This window comes from Canis lupus, chromosome 10 (genome assembly GCF_003254725.2).
Source record: "Canis lupus dingo isolate Sandy chromosome 10, ASM325472v2, whole genome shotgun sequence".
NCBI lineage: Eukaryota > Metazoa > Chordata > Mammalia > Carnivora > Canidae > Canis > Canis lupus.
This window is the reverse complement of record NC_064252.1, coordinates 34,526,047-34,540,283: the sequence shown is the minus strand read 5'-3', so window position 1 is coordinate 34,540,283 and position 14,237 is coordinate 34,526,047. Positions and strand designations below refer to the sequence as shown.

Genomic DNA, 14,237 nt, shown 5'->3' with positions numbered 1-14,237 from the left:
TCAACAGGCAATCTCATTACAAGGCAGACCCTAATTCAGTGGGGCTGGAGCTGGGCTGAAGTTCTGCATTTCTGGAAAGCTCCTGATTGAGCTGCTCCAGCTGGTACAGGGCCCAGACCCTGCCTTACCAGGCCTGAGACTGTAGACTATGTTGGTGAGACAAGATGAAAACACCCAGCTTGAGCTTGTTCCTGCCCCAGGGCCTGCCTATCCCATCCGCCCTGTGCTTCCCTTGGGTCTTTGTTTGTCTGTCTTCTTTTTCAGGGCTTCGCTGCAGTGTCAGCTCCTGAAAGAGACTTTGTTTTTCCTTGATGGCCCAGACCTAGAGCAGCTCCCCAAGCCCCTCATTTGGCTCTTAAAATTCTCTGAGATTATCTGTGTTTCATGTTTCTTTTCTGTCTCCCTTCATTAGAAAACGAGCTCCAGGACAGCAAACAATGAGCAGCTGTGGGTCTTGTTCCTACTGTCTCCTTCTCTGACTCTTGGGTGTGCCTAGCAGAAACCCTGGCACATAGTAGATGCTCAGTAAAGTTTGTTGCATGAAAGATCAGAACTCCTATCCCCAAGGGTTCCACTAAGACTGTAGATGTAAAGCACCAAGTACAGTACCTGGCATAGAGTAGGTCCTTAAGAAATGTTAGTTGTGATGACCAAGATGGATGAAAACAGAGATGATGGTGGCCATGGTGTTTATGGAGGGAGTGCCTAACCTTTCAGGGAGGGCTTCATGTAGGAAGTGCCCTTTGAGCTGAGTTTACAAGGCACACAGTAGTAATTCCTTAGGGTAGTATATTAGTTATCAATGCTTTGTAACAAATTGTCACAAATATAGCAGCTTAAAGCAGTACACATTTATTATTTCATAGCTTTTGTTGACCGGGAGTATGGGCATGGCTTAGGTGGGTCTTCTGCTTCAGGATCTCACATAGGCTGCAGTGAAGATGTCAGCAGGGCTGGGGTCTCAACGGAAGGCTTGACTGGGGAAGGATCTGCTTCCAAGCTCCTGTGGTTGCCGGGAGGATTTGGTTCCTTCCAGGCTGTTTGTTGGATCCAGGGCCTCAGTTCCTTCTGCTTGTTGGCTGGAGGCAGCCCTCAGTTCTTTGCCACGTGTGTCTTCATTAGACAACTCACAACATGGGGATGTGCCTCATCAAAGCCATCCAGCGAGAAAGAGAGATGGCAAAATGGAAGTAGCAATCTCATGTAATGCAACCACAGAGACATCTCCTCACCTTTACTATACTCCATTAGGTAGAAGCAAGTTGCTAAGCTAACCCAAACTCGGGAGGTAAGGACGATTACACAAGGCTGGGGAACATTAGAGTCTGTCCACCATTGGCAGCAAGAGGGACCATGGGTGGAAGAGGAGGGACAAGCTGAGGAGAGTGAACAGCATATGCAAGGGCACAGAGGCACAAGGATGCTATTGAGCAACTGCCCTTTTTGGTGGGTATGGCTCACTGGAATTTGGTGCAGTGGTTGGAGGTGAGAATGGGCCAGGAGCAGGGATGTTTCTCATGATGACTGAGAGTATGTCCCTTGCTCTCACCTTCCCTTTCCTCTGCTGCCAGATCGGGACTTGTCACCTGGGTATCAGGGAGCCTAAGGTTCCACAGAGAAATCTCAGGAGCTCCTGGTGAGGATGGAGGATGGGTGAAGGAAGCATCTCCTCCCTTCCCACCTGAACAGCTGTTTCTATCTCAGTCTGAGACGGCTTTTCTGCCCAAGGTTTTCTTTTAATGGAGGTTCCCATGACTTAAAAACCAGTTGGAAGTGCCTACACTAGCTGCCTTTGGAGGGTCTTCATGTGCTCGTCCCACGTGGCTCCATTAGGGTTCTTGTGGGCTGGAGCCAGGACCGGAACCTTTGACCCTGAGCAGTCAGTTACATTGTTTGGTATTGTTTTTCCCATGCAGAGTTAGGAGAAGGAGGAGCTTGAGTTGAGGCTGCACTGGGGTTGCTGGGGGAGGTGAGTTACTGAATTCTTAGGAAACCCATTTTCTAAGCTTGTGATCAGAACTGTTGATTTCATTCACTTGTCCTCTCAATCACTGATATGTTTGTTCATTCAGCTCTGGGTTTAGGCATATAGTGTTCAGGGTCATGGGCTGTCTCAGGTTCTCCGTTAATGCTAAGCATTTGGGGTAGGAAACTCTGATCCCAGCCACGTTAGGGAGGCAGGTCATACGTTATCAAGGTCTGTTCTCCAGAGGGCAGGGAAGCTGTTCCTTTGCTATCACTACATCAGGTCATTGGCCCTCCCTTTTATGGAACCCCAGGGAAAGGAGTATCTTTGGAAGAATGGGGAGTGAAGATTAGTAGGGTAAGGAGGACTTGAAGAGGAGAGGGAAATATATTTTTGTAATAGGGTCTTCACTTTTTAGACTTACGGGTTAAATTCCACTAATCTGGAATGACCCAGAAAGAAATCTTTTGCTCACTTTCTAGACTGGTGGTACACCCCTCTCCCTTGTCCTCTTTCCCTCTCACTTCCTGTCTTCCTCTCTGCATATTTTTGACTTTTACCAGCGATGCTGTTCTTCATAGGACTTGGAGTGACAGCTGGTTCTAGTTTTGGAACTGACTGCCACTAACCAGTTGTGTGACCTTGGGCAAGTCACCCAGCCCCCTGGAGCTCAGGTGTGGAGGAGGGAGGGGGTTGGGCTCCACAATGTCTAAGCCCCTCAGGACCATGCCTGCTGTCCTGAAGCATTAAAATTCATTGTCTTCCCTGGAGCCAACTCTCGCTTCATTAAACAGCTTGTCCCTGAGGCAGATGGAGCTGGCAAGGGGCCTGTCTTTAAAAGCAACAGGTTGGGTGCTGGCTGGCTCAAGAAGAAGTCTCCAGGGAGGCTCAGCCCCCCTGCTGCTCTCTGGGCAGGGGGTACGGAGCCCTCTCAAGCCTGCTGGGCAGGAAGGGAGCCCTGCCCCAGGGAGAAGGGATTACTGAGCCCAGGAGGGGGAAGCACCCCAACAGCTGATCCTGGAATACTTGGCGGGGGGGCTCCATTCACTGGGATCTGAGAGGTGCAGTGTGTGGAGGATATCCCTGGGATGAGCTTTGGAAGGACAAGAAGACCTCCCAGAAAAAGGAGTCCTCATAACAGCAGTGATGCTTATTTATCTTCTATGCAAATTAGTTAAGTATATTATCAAAAATACCCAAGAGAACATGGTACCCCATTGTACAGAGGGGAAACCAAGGCTCACAGACCTCGGGGGACCTGTTCCAGGTGGCTCAGCTGGGAAGGGCTGGAGCTAACATCAGAAGCCAGGGTTCACTTCCAAAGCCCCTGTTTTCCTAGGGCTGCCAGAACAGATTTCCATAAACTAGATGGCTTGAGACAACAGAACTTTATTCTGTCACAGTTCTGGAGGCTAGAAGTCTGAAGTCAAGGGTCGATTCCTTCTGGAGGCTCCAGAGGAGAGAATCTTTCCCCTGCCTCTTTCCCAGTTTCTGCTGATTGCTGGCAGTCTTTGGTGTTCTTGGCTTGTAGATGCATTCCTGCAGGTCTCTGCCTCTGTCTTGACTTGACATTCTCCCCGTGTTCTGTCTTCTCTGCGTGTCTTATGTCCAGAATCCCTTCTTATAAGGGTGCCAGTCAGGGGATTAGCCTGCCCTGCCCCTGTGTGACCTCATCTAGACTTCATTATATGTATAAAGACCTTTCCAAATAAGGTCACATTCATGGGTACCCAGCAGTTGGGACTTGCACCCATCTTTTTCAGGGAACAGAGGCTCACCCACGGTAGGGGAGACAGCTGTAAGGCAGGACTGGTCAGAGAGAAGGGTGGGGTACATGCACAGCAAGGACCCCTAAGGCTGGAATAGCCAGCTCAGGGAGGGCTTACGGCCCTCCTGAAGACTTCGGACTCAGTCTCGGACTAGGTGTGGGGGGTGGATCTGAGGTGGTGGTCAGGCTGGCACGGGAGCAGGATATGTAGGGACAAGAGGTCCCCTGGGCACCATGATGGGTCTTGCATAACAGCCTGGCAGTGAGCAGGGCTGAGCCCAGGTGCTGGTGGAGGGGTGAGAGGCAGGGAGACTGGAGAGGAATGGAGGTTTGTCAAGTGGGCAGAGCTTGACCATGAAGGGAGGGCAGGAGACAAGGGGAATGTTTGCTGAGTGAAGGGAAGCAGCCAGCAGGGAGGCAGGGTGGCCTTTAACCTAGAAGGAGGGTAAACACAGGATGGGAAGGAGGAAAGCCAGGGGAGGGGCATGGAAACCAGGTCACTCCACCTCGTGGACATTAGGTTTGCCTCCCAGAGAACGTGGGACTGACTGCTTCATCTCGAAACTTCCTTCTGGCTTCTCATTGCAGCTTTTCTGTGATTCTAAGCCAGCGCAGGCAATGGCCATGGGAGAATGCTCCACGGGGAGGTAGCATCCCTGTGGGGAGGGGGGGGGGCACAAAGAGTGGGGAGGGCGCTTCAGGGCTGGGACCGCAGGCCCAGGCCCAGGGTTGGCTGCAGGTGCACTTCCATCTGAAGCCGTGGAAAGAGCAGCTCTGATGGGCAGAGAGAACCTTCTCCGGCAGCCGCAGCCGCAGCTCCTATCCTCCTGTCATGGGGATGTGCAATTACTGTCCTTCATCAATATTTCAGTCTCAGCTTTCACAAAGCATCTCCCTCCGCCTTTTTGTCTGTCTAGCAGCCTCAGTAAATAAAGGAAAGAACTGACATATCACAGCTGGTGGGCCTGCCAAAGTGGGGCCACCAGGGCTCTCGAGGCCTTTGCATCTGAATGAGGCTTCTGGAAACAAAGCGCCCTATCCCTCTACCTGCAGATTGGGGGCTATTATGCCTGTCTCCTCTCTGCCCCCATTCCCATCCCAGAGTATGTAAAATTAATCCCATTGTGCCACCACCCCTTCCTTACACAGAAACTCTTCATTCCCAGTCCTCAGGCTCCAGGCACTTGTCTAGTAGAGACTTTCCCAAAATTGTTCTGAATAGTTCCTGGGATGGGATTGGGATTGGGTGCAAGGCAGGAAAGTGGTTAAAGGTGCACACTTGGCAGTTAAAAAAAGTCAGTCTTGGAGATGTCGTTCACAGCATGGTGACTAGACTTAGTGTATTACTATATTGCTGATTTGGAAGTTACAAAGAGTAGGTCCTGAAAGGTCTCATCACAAGAAAAACACTTGGAGCTACATGTGGTGAAAGATGTGCACTTCCATCTGAAGCCGTGGAAGCAGGCTTATTGTGGTCTCATTTCTCTATATCTACAAATATTGAGTTGTTATGTTGTACAACTGAAACTAATGTAATATGTCACTTATATCTCAATTTTTAAAAATGGGAAAAAAAATTTTTAATGGCTTTAATCTTCTGTGTGCGCAACTGCTTCCTAAACAGAAGAGTCAGATAGCCAGCATAAAGAAAGGATGGGATTAGATTCTCCAGCTGGTGTCCATGTGGAACCCTTGTCTCCAGCAAGGGAGGGCTTGTGGTTCCTCAGGGTCAAGTACTGGGGTGGGGGTGGGGCGGTGCTCCCTCCCATGTGCTTCCAGAACACTGCGGTACTCTCTTCTGGCATTCTTGGCCTTGGACGCCTCTGTAGGCAGCTCCCTCTCTCAGCTGGGAACTCACGGCTAGGATCATTGGCTTATTTGTTTGTTTTTAAATATGTGTTTTCAGAGCTTTGCACAGTACTTGGCGCATGGTAAATATTGAACAAATGAATTTATCCACTTATTTTTCAGATACTTACTGAGTACTTACTCTGTGCCAGGCTCTGTTCCAGATGCTAGAGGTAGAGCAATGAACTAAACAAAGTCCCTGCTGTCATGGGGCTTCCATTCTGACGGGACAGATTGTCAATCAGAAAACACACCATGGTAGAGAACATAATTTTGGGTAGTGAAGAATGCCGTTAAACCAGGGTTAGGGAATAAAGATTGGGAAAGCTCTTTTGGAAGGGATGGTTATGTTAGGCTTTCTGAAGAAGAGACTTTTTAGCTGATGTGAATGGGATGTGAAGGCGTAAGCCATGTGAAGTCCTGAGGTCCACCAAGGATAATGGCCCAGAGGTGGGAATAAGCTTGGCATGTCAGAGGAATGGTAGGCTAGGGTAGAATGGGAGAGAGGTAGGCAAGGGGTAGATCAAACAGAGTCTTAATGGTCAAGGTTGGGTGTTTAATTAATTAGTTTATAGTCCAGGTTAGCAATGATCTGGATGCACAACAAAGGCCTGTAGAAAACTGAACTACTATTGGAAAAAAAGAGGGCAGTTGTATTAATGTTCTACTTAATTCTGTTTGCAATTTATCCGCTGTTAATACATAGAAAGGCATAGCTGTTAGAGTTAATCCAGGGATTCAACATGGCAGAGCACTTGTTGAGCTATTGGTGGGGCTTATGGTGCCTTCTATGAACTCTGCCTTGTGTGGGGTGAATTAAAACTTAAACAAGAAACAAGGATTGGTACCAAGAATGCATCTTGAAATAGGGGTGGGTTGGGATGGCTTAGCAGGCAACACCAGTAATTTATGGTGCTTTATAGTTAGGTAGCAGAGAAGACACTGGACTTGAATTTAGAAGAAGGTAAGGGTTTTAGTTCCAATTCTCCCAGTTATGGAGTGATCTTGGATTAGTCATTTAACCTCTCCAAGCTTAGTTTCTGCAGCTGGTGTCCTTGTTCTGCTACTCCATAATGAACAAGGAAACCTTTCATAAACTATCACCACTATTCAAAAGGAAGGTGTTAACCCTATATTATTAATCTTCTATTAGATTGTTAGTTCCCTGAAGTAGGGGCCACAGTTTATATATCTTGTGTCTCTTGGACTTGGCAGGATGCCGAGGTCCCAGGAGGCACTCTGAATTTTTTGTGAATTGAATTCTGCTGCAGTCAGCAGTGTTCCTTGGGGACACAGCCTGGAATAGAAGTGATCTGTAACCTAGAATTGGAGCTGAGACACTTTGGGGCTATGTCTTTAAACAGATCACTTAGCTTCTCTGTGGTCCTTTCCCTCATCTATGAGCTGAGTGAGATAATTTTACCAACCTCACCTGGTACTTATGAGCTTTGGATGGGAAAACTGGATGGGAAAACATGAGTGTATTAGGTCCCAGTTTTGATTGCTGCTACTGGTTCCCAAGATAACAGTGGCTTACAAAGGATGGAAGTTCTTCTCTCACAAATATCCTGCTCTGGGCCGCTGAGGTAGCTCCATGGTGTCAGAGGCCTAGATTCCTTCCATGTTGTTGCTCTGCAGCCCCTAGAATGTTAACCTTATCTGTGTGGTCCAAGATGGCTCTCCACTACATCTATACCCCTCCAAGGGCTGGTATGTCCTGGAAGTTGAGGTGGTGCTTCTGCTCACATGCCATTGGCTGGAGCTGGGTCATGTGACCTCCCCTCTGCAAGGAAAGGTGAGAACTCTAGTCTTTACTGCAAATGCCCAAGTGCCCTACTCCATATCTCATCCTATGTTAGAAAGATCAGATTTGGCGGGGGGCAAGTCAGGTGTCTGCCACAGCACAATGAAAGATTTCTGAACCTTGAAATGGCAATGATTCACAGGTCACTAGCAGCTTGAATTGGAAATGATTTCACTCTGCTGCAATCTGATAGAAACAATGCCCCAGATTTCCTGTTTTCTTGTTATTAAATGCCTGCTTGGTGCCAACCACTGTGCATCACCACACAACTTCCAGTTAATCCTTATTGCAGTTTTATGAAGTATGTCCCATTTTAAGGCCCATTTTTGAGTTAGGGAGGCTGAGGCTGAGGAAGGATTTGAACTTGCGTCTCTGGGACTCTAGCCCTTGTACTGTCAGCACCTGATAGCGCTATACTCCGCTCTGTCTTTAGTGCTTCTTCTGTCCTCTCCCTGCTCCAGGCCTCATTTCAAGGAAGTCTGTTGATGTGAAGAATGGCCCTGGGGGTATTCCTTGCAGTCCTCTGTGTTGTCATCTACACAGAATGGAATCCATTGGCAAATCAATGGGGGCTTTCTGGGGTGGCCCCTTGGGTGGCCTGAGAGGGCTACTGGTCTGGAGAGGTAGACTGGGCAGGACCAGGAGAACTGGCTTCAGGTGGACAAATCAGCATAGGATTCAGGCTTTGAATCCCTCAGGGTTACCTGCAGTGCTATAAAAACAGGAAAATGAGGCCATGCCCCTGCTCCTCAGTCACTCTGACAAGAGGTAGTGCAGGGCCCACGCAGGGGCCAGAGCCTTTTCGTGGCCTGTCTGGGTCTGCCTGTCTCTGGCCCTCTGGACCAGAGAAGAACTTTAAAAGTCTCCTCTGGCTGAAGCAACTGTTTTCCTATTATTTGGCAAGTTGGTTGGGTTGAGGGTGTTGAATTCAGATACGTTTGCATATTTCTCAATGATTTCAAATTAATTGCCCAGTGAAAGGTGACTGTACCCAGTCTGGCTGTAGCTTTTTAGAGCTCAAGGGGACTTTGGGCATTATTTATCCAACCTTTATCTCACAGAGGAAGATGCTAGAAGACCGGAGGGGTTACTTGGCTGACCCACGGTCACATAGCTAAGTCGCATCAGGGCTCCATCTTTGGACATCCTGCTTGAGCATGAGGAGGGACATTGCTTTGTGAATTCTCACACTTCCGTTAGGCAAGAGAAGTGATGATTCATGGTGGCTGAGCATTTGTCTGCTTCCTGGAACCTTGAACTGTGGCATGGGCTCGAGAGGTATTTCTAGCTCTCTACGGTGTCTTTACCTAACATTTTGGTGCCTCAGTTTCCCCCCTGTAAAGTGGCCATTTTAGGAATAGAACTCGCCTTGTAGAGAATGGCTGTGTAGTTTAAATGGGTTGATAGCATTGATTGAGGCCACGTCTAAAGACTAGACACTCAACGTGTTACTCTCTCTTCCATCATAATCCTTTTCACGCTCCCTCGTGGGATTCTGTGCTCATGAAAAAGCCCAGAGGTTTTTATCTTTTTCCTGCATTTGTAGTCTCTGAGTCACATCACAAGCTTAAAAACCTCTTTTGGTTTACCTTGATTACCTCTGTGACTTTACGCAGGTTACATTCAATAGTAGTACTTTCTTTTTCCACAGGTGTAATTCCAGCTTGTTCTAGCCATCCAGACTTGACTTTCTCCATGATTAGTTGGAGAATAGCCCCTCCCCCTCCCGGTCCCCTGTCTTGGGCTCTGTGTGGCCCATTGAAAATGGTGTTCTGGTTCTGGATTTGGTGGAAGAGCTTTCAATGTTTGTTCTTGGTGGGTTTTAGCACATAGGAAGGGGATTCTGGTGGCTGCATTGGGTTGTGAGTCAGGAAGGACAGTGTAGGCTCTGCCAGACTTTGGGATGTGCAGGGGCTGGCAGACATATCTTGTGGACTGCTCTCTCATTGGCGCCCAGTTACCTGCTGCATGAGGGATTCAGGGGGCCACTACTGAGGTGTGGGCAGAGGAAGTTCCCCAGTCATGAGACCCTGCTACATGGAGGCACTGAGGTGGCATTGAAGATGAGGCTGACTCAGACAGGAGGGAGGTGTCCCACGTCCCAGAAATGCTATCCAGCAGGACCAGATCTCCCTCCAGCCTCCCCTCCTTCCTGCAGCTCTAAGGAGCAGGACACTCTAACACAGGCCTGTCTCCCCTGGGGGGACCTCCTCCATGTGTTCTCATGGTTCAGCTGACGCAATGTTTCCCTTTGCAGATTGGCCCATCTGAGGGGTCACATGTGGCTTCCCACTGCGTAGCCACTCTATGCTCCCGATCTGGTACAGTGGCTGGAGACACACGGGAAATAAATATATGTTGAAGGAATGAATGAACCGTGTGTTGCCTTGGGCAAGTCACTGAATCTTCCACTGCCTCAGTTTCTTACCTATAAAGTAGAGATAATAGTATTTACTTCTTATTCTTAGTGTTGTTGAGAGGATTCAGTGAGATAGGAGTTCTAAAGTCTGAACCAGTGCCCAGTGGACAGCAGGGGTGCAAAACGTTTAACTGCTATTTTTATGATGTTGTTCCTGTCAGCCTTGACTGCTCAAGGCTTTTGGAGCCTAGTTCCCTCTCTAGGTTAAGCCCCATCAAGTCTTACACATTTTCTCCCCAAGTCAGCCTAAGGATGGGATTGTGCAGGATGGAAATCCTTTATCCTTTGCCAGTGGATTGTTTTTTCCCCCAATAAGATGTTTGCCTTTCACCCTGGGGAGGGAGGACCTCTGCTGGTGGGGACTTGAGGCTTCCTGGCGGCCAGCAATAGCAGTAGTCAGAACCAGCCGTGGATGCCTCTGAGCTTCCATCCTGGAACAGACTCTGCAGACTGCCCTCTACAGCCCCCAGTTTTTTTAGGAGTAAATTGCCTACTGTGTGTTGCTTGTGGCTCAGAACAGGAGACTCGCTGCCACCAGCATCGGAGGGATCTGCAGGCAGCAGGGACTGGGTTGGGGAGGTGGAGTGAATGTGTGAGGATGCCAGGGCCCTGAGGAATGGCTAATTCGGGCCCAGGACACTCTGTAGTTGCTGATTTGTTGTTCTTCCTGGCAGTCCCTTGAGATTGGGCAGCTGCCCAGGTCATCTCTGAGAGACGAAGGAGCACAGCATACCATTCTCTTCTTGAGCAGTGTTAGCCTGTCCCCCAGCTGTGTGAACTCGAGGTGGGGAGTGGTTGCCGAGAAGTTGGGATAGAAACACCCACATGGACTGAGTTTCTTGGAGAAGTGGGATGGACAGCGTGGGGACTACATTCCTTTTTCTTTGTGTACCTTCTTTTGACTTTACTGTCTAGGGCCTGTCCACATTCCAGATTCTCCAACCCAGGCCCACCCCACCTACCACAGTATGCCTGGTCAGCATTGCTGCAGCACGGAAAGAATCAAACTCAGGGATACCTGGGTGGCTCAACTGGTTAAGCATCTGACTCTGTTTCAGCTCAGGTCGTGATCTCAGTCAGGGTTGTGGGATCAAGCCCCATGTCAGGCTCTACCCTCAGCAGGGAGTCTGCTTGAGATTCTCTTTCCCTCTTCTCTTGCCTCTCTCTCTTCTCTGTCTCTCAAATAAATCTAAAAAAAAAGAAAAAGAAAAGAAAGTACAGGGCTTGGAAACCATTCATGGTTGTGTGATGTTGATGTCCTGACTCTGAGCCTGAAAGTCACTGCTGTAACAGGAATCTAGAATGTTCTCACAGACAGGTCTTGAGGTTTCACAGTTCTCATAAATCACTCCTTTCTCAGTTCCCTCTCTGAAGCACTGTCTTCAACTCCAGAGAAGTCATGATTTCACTTGTGTGAAATTCCCTTTTCTCTTTTCCTTTTAAAGTTGCATTGAGGGCAGTCAGTCTGTAAAGTGAAAGCTGCATATAATGGAATTGCTTTTAGAGTCTCACAGAAGTTATAGTGACTCCACAGGCTGGCCAAGTTTCTGGGGAACTATTTCTCCATCCCCAAACCCCAGGTCCCACCGAGGAGAGCCCTCATGACCTGGGGCTTGTGGCACAGGCTTGCCAGGGAGTGTGTAGGACTGGGTTCAGCGGGGTTCTTCTCAACACAAACAGCATATTTTTTCCTCTGATTGCAGTGGAAGGACTGCTTGGGGAGGCAGCTATGCACACCACTGTGCCACTAGTGCTTACAAAGGTACAGCTTTGAATGCATGAGAGTGGCTTTTATATAATTTGGGGCTCAGAATGTTTGAACTAATAGGCCTTTAGAGATTTTTTAAAACCCCACCCCATTTGAGTTCAGATGATTATTCAGGATTATTCAGGAGAACTTTCGGGGCGGGGGGGCGTCCTTTGGGCTAACCCAGATACCAACAGACACACCTCCCATCTCTCCTAGTGTGACCCCTCACACGTCACCAGTGGGCCCCAGCACCTTTCTCTGTGCTGAACTGGAATGGAGCCTTAGAATCTGCCTCACCCTACCCAAGCCTGAGAAACCCTATACCTTTGCAGAGTCCTAAGTATCCAGCTCAAGGCAGCTCTTCTCGTTAGGTGAGCTAAAACATACACACATGTACACGTGTAAACACACATGTATGCTCTCACACACACATACATGCACATTCCTATATGTCTGTGAACTTTTCTTCCTATACCTTTAAATCTGAGGTTCTCCAGCAGGACCAATTTTCCAGAGACAAAATTTGCTGATGTCTTTAAATAAAGATATTGTAGGGCAGCCCCGGTGGCACAGGGGTTTAGCGCCGCCTGCAGCCGGGGGTGTGATCCTGGAGACCCGAGATCAAGTCCCACATCGGGCTCCTTGCATGGAGCCTGCTTCTCCCTCTGCCTGTGTCTCTGCCTCTCTGTCTCCTTCTCTCTCTGAATAAATAAATAAATAAATCTTAAAAAAAAAAAAAAAAAAGATATTGTAGCCACTTAAGCCAGCCACGTTAAAGCTGTGGGAGCCTTTGGGAAATTGAGTCACATGCGTCAGACTGGCCACATCACGTGGGCTAGGCAAAATGTACCCAAGATTGAGGGTGACCAACAAGCTGGGGCATTTTGAGGTAGACAGGGAAGTACAATCACAGAATACCCGTGAGACTGAATCAGATCTGGCAGAAAAATGCAGTCCTTTCTTAGAAGGCAGAGAAAGGTTTATTTTCAGTGATTGGCTTCCCTTTGGTTAGAAGGGTGCTCCCTGGGTGTGCAGGGCCTGCTGTCACCACAACCCCTTCCCTGCCTCCTTTGCCATTTTCTTAAATTTTTCATGACCCAGCTCCCTCCTGTAGGAAACTCTTCCTCTGTGGAGTACCTGTAGCACCTCTATTCTAGTTCAACTCCTGCTGAAAAAAAAAAATTTTTTTTTTTTTAAAAGAGTTTATTTATTGATGAGAGACAGAGTGGCAGAGACCCAGGGAGAGAGAGAAGCAGGCTCCTTCAGGGAACCCGATGCAGGACTCGCTCCCAGGACCCTGGGATCAGGACCTGAGCCAAAGACAGATGTTCAACCAGTGAGCCACCCAGGTGCCCCCCAAATACTGTCTTATGTTGTGTCGTTCTGTCCGCAGTGAGACGTTCTCAAGCTCTCCTCGGGCACCAGCTCTCCCGTGACCCTTCTGCCTCCCTCCTGGATGCAGTGAGCGAGTTTCCAGTCTGCAGTGGGGCTTCCCACGAGCTGGGTACAAGGTTTCAAGGCCTCCCAGGGCAGGTCACCACAGGGAAGGATCATTCTGTCTGTTGCCTTTGCACACCAGGATTCAGAGGGTTGGGGGCTGGATGCCCAGGCTGCTCTTTGAGGCTGGGGGCTCCTTGCCTTCCCGCCTTGTGGATGCTTCTGTGCTTGGACTGGGGGTGGTGGGGGTGATGGTGGTGGTGGGTGGGAGCACCAGGCTCTCTGTCACCGCAGCTCACTGCTGCTCTGCTAACTGTCACCATGGAACAGCCAGACATACCGTACCAGTGGGCTTCTGTCTGTGCATCAGCCCTTCTTTTCTGTCTCCTTAGCTCTCAGCCTTGCCACAGGATGGGGACTGGGACAGCAAACCTGGCCGATTTTAATTGAATCCTGCTTGCTTCACCTTCACTGATGAGCTACAAGCCAGGAACTGTGAACAGAGCTGGGTTGGGTGAGAGTGGCCTGTGGCTGGTTACCTAGTTGTTTTCCAGAACTTCAAATGTCATCTTGACATTTTACAAATATGACAGTGGTGACAATTGTTGCCAGGACCTCCCCTAGAGCTACAATGACAGCAGCAAACTGTCATACTTTGCTATTACTTTCTATGTGTTTCACATTATTAACTCACTTAAGGCTGAAGGCAGTTTGAGCTCCATTTCATTAGATGAACCAACTAAATCTCCGAGAGATTAAGTGACTTGCCCAAGGTTACACAGGAAGTCAGAGGCAGAGCTGCGCATCTCAGGCAATGGGGTTTGATCATTTGCGTTCTTAACCAGTGTTCTGTACTGCCTTTACTGCCTTTCCCCTTCTAAAATAAAAATTGAAACCTACCCTTGGAGATCTTTACAATGAAAGCAGGTCATTAGCTCTTTAAGGCAGTGCTGTGTGATGTATGGAGCTACATTTATTAAGTATTTCCTTAATAAGTACTCACAAGTGTACCACCTGCTCTTTTAAGTGCTCTTGGAAAGCTCCTTAATCCCCACAACAGCCCCGAGCAGCATTACTATTATTCCCACACGGATGAAGAAATTGAGGCGGGGGTGGAGGGAGGCCAGTAACCATGGCCCCAGAGCCAGGATGCGGCAGAGCGCAGCTTGGAACCCACGAGTCTGGTTCCATATTCCACACACCTGAGTAAAGGTACTAGTTTCTAAATGTAAACACAACAGACTT

The 14,237-nt window shown here is 48.7% G+C and overlaps 1 protein-coding gene and 1 long non-coding RNA gene across 5 annotated transcripts in view; one reads left to right on the top strand and one right to left on the bottom strand.

The window, feature by feature from the left end:
- The window catches only part of CHST11 (carbohydrate sulfotransferase 11), a 259,849-nt gene that overhangs the window by 84,491 nt on the left and 161,121 nt on the right, over positions 1–14,237 (top strand). The gene's annotated exons all lie outside the window — the stretch shown is intronic.
- LOC125755929 (uncharacterized) lies at positions 581–14,229 on the bottom strand. The gene is made up of 3 exons (XR_007413516.1): positions 13,996–14,229; positions 10,824–10,994; positions 581–9,814 (listed from the first exon to the last, which is right to left on the bottom strand). It is a non-coding gene; the product is annotated as an uncharacterized LOC125755929 (long non-coding RNA).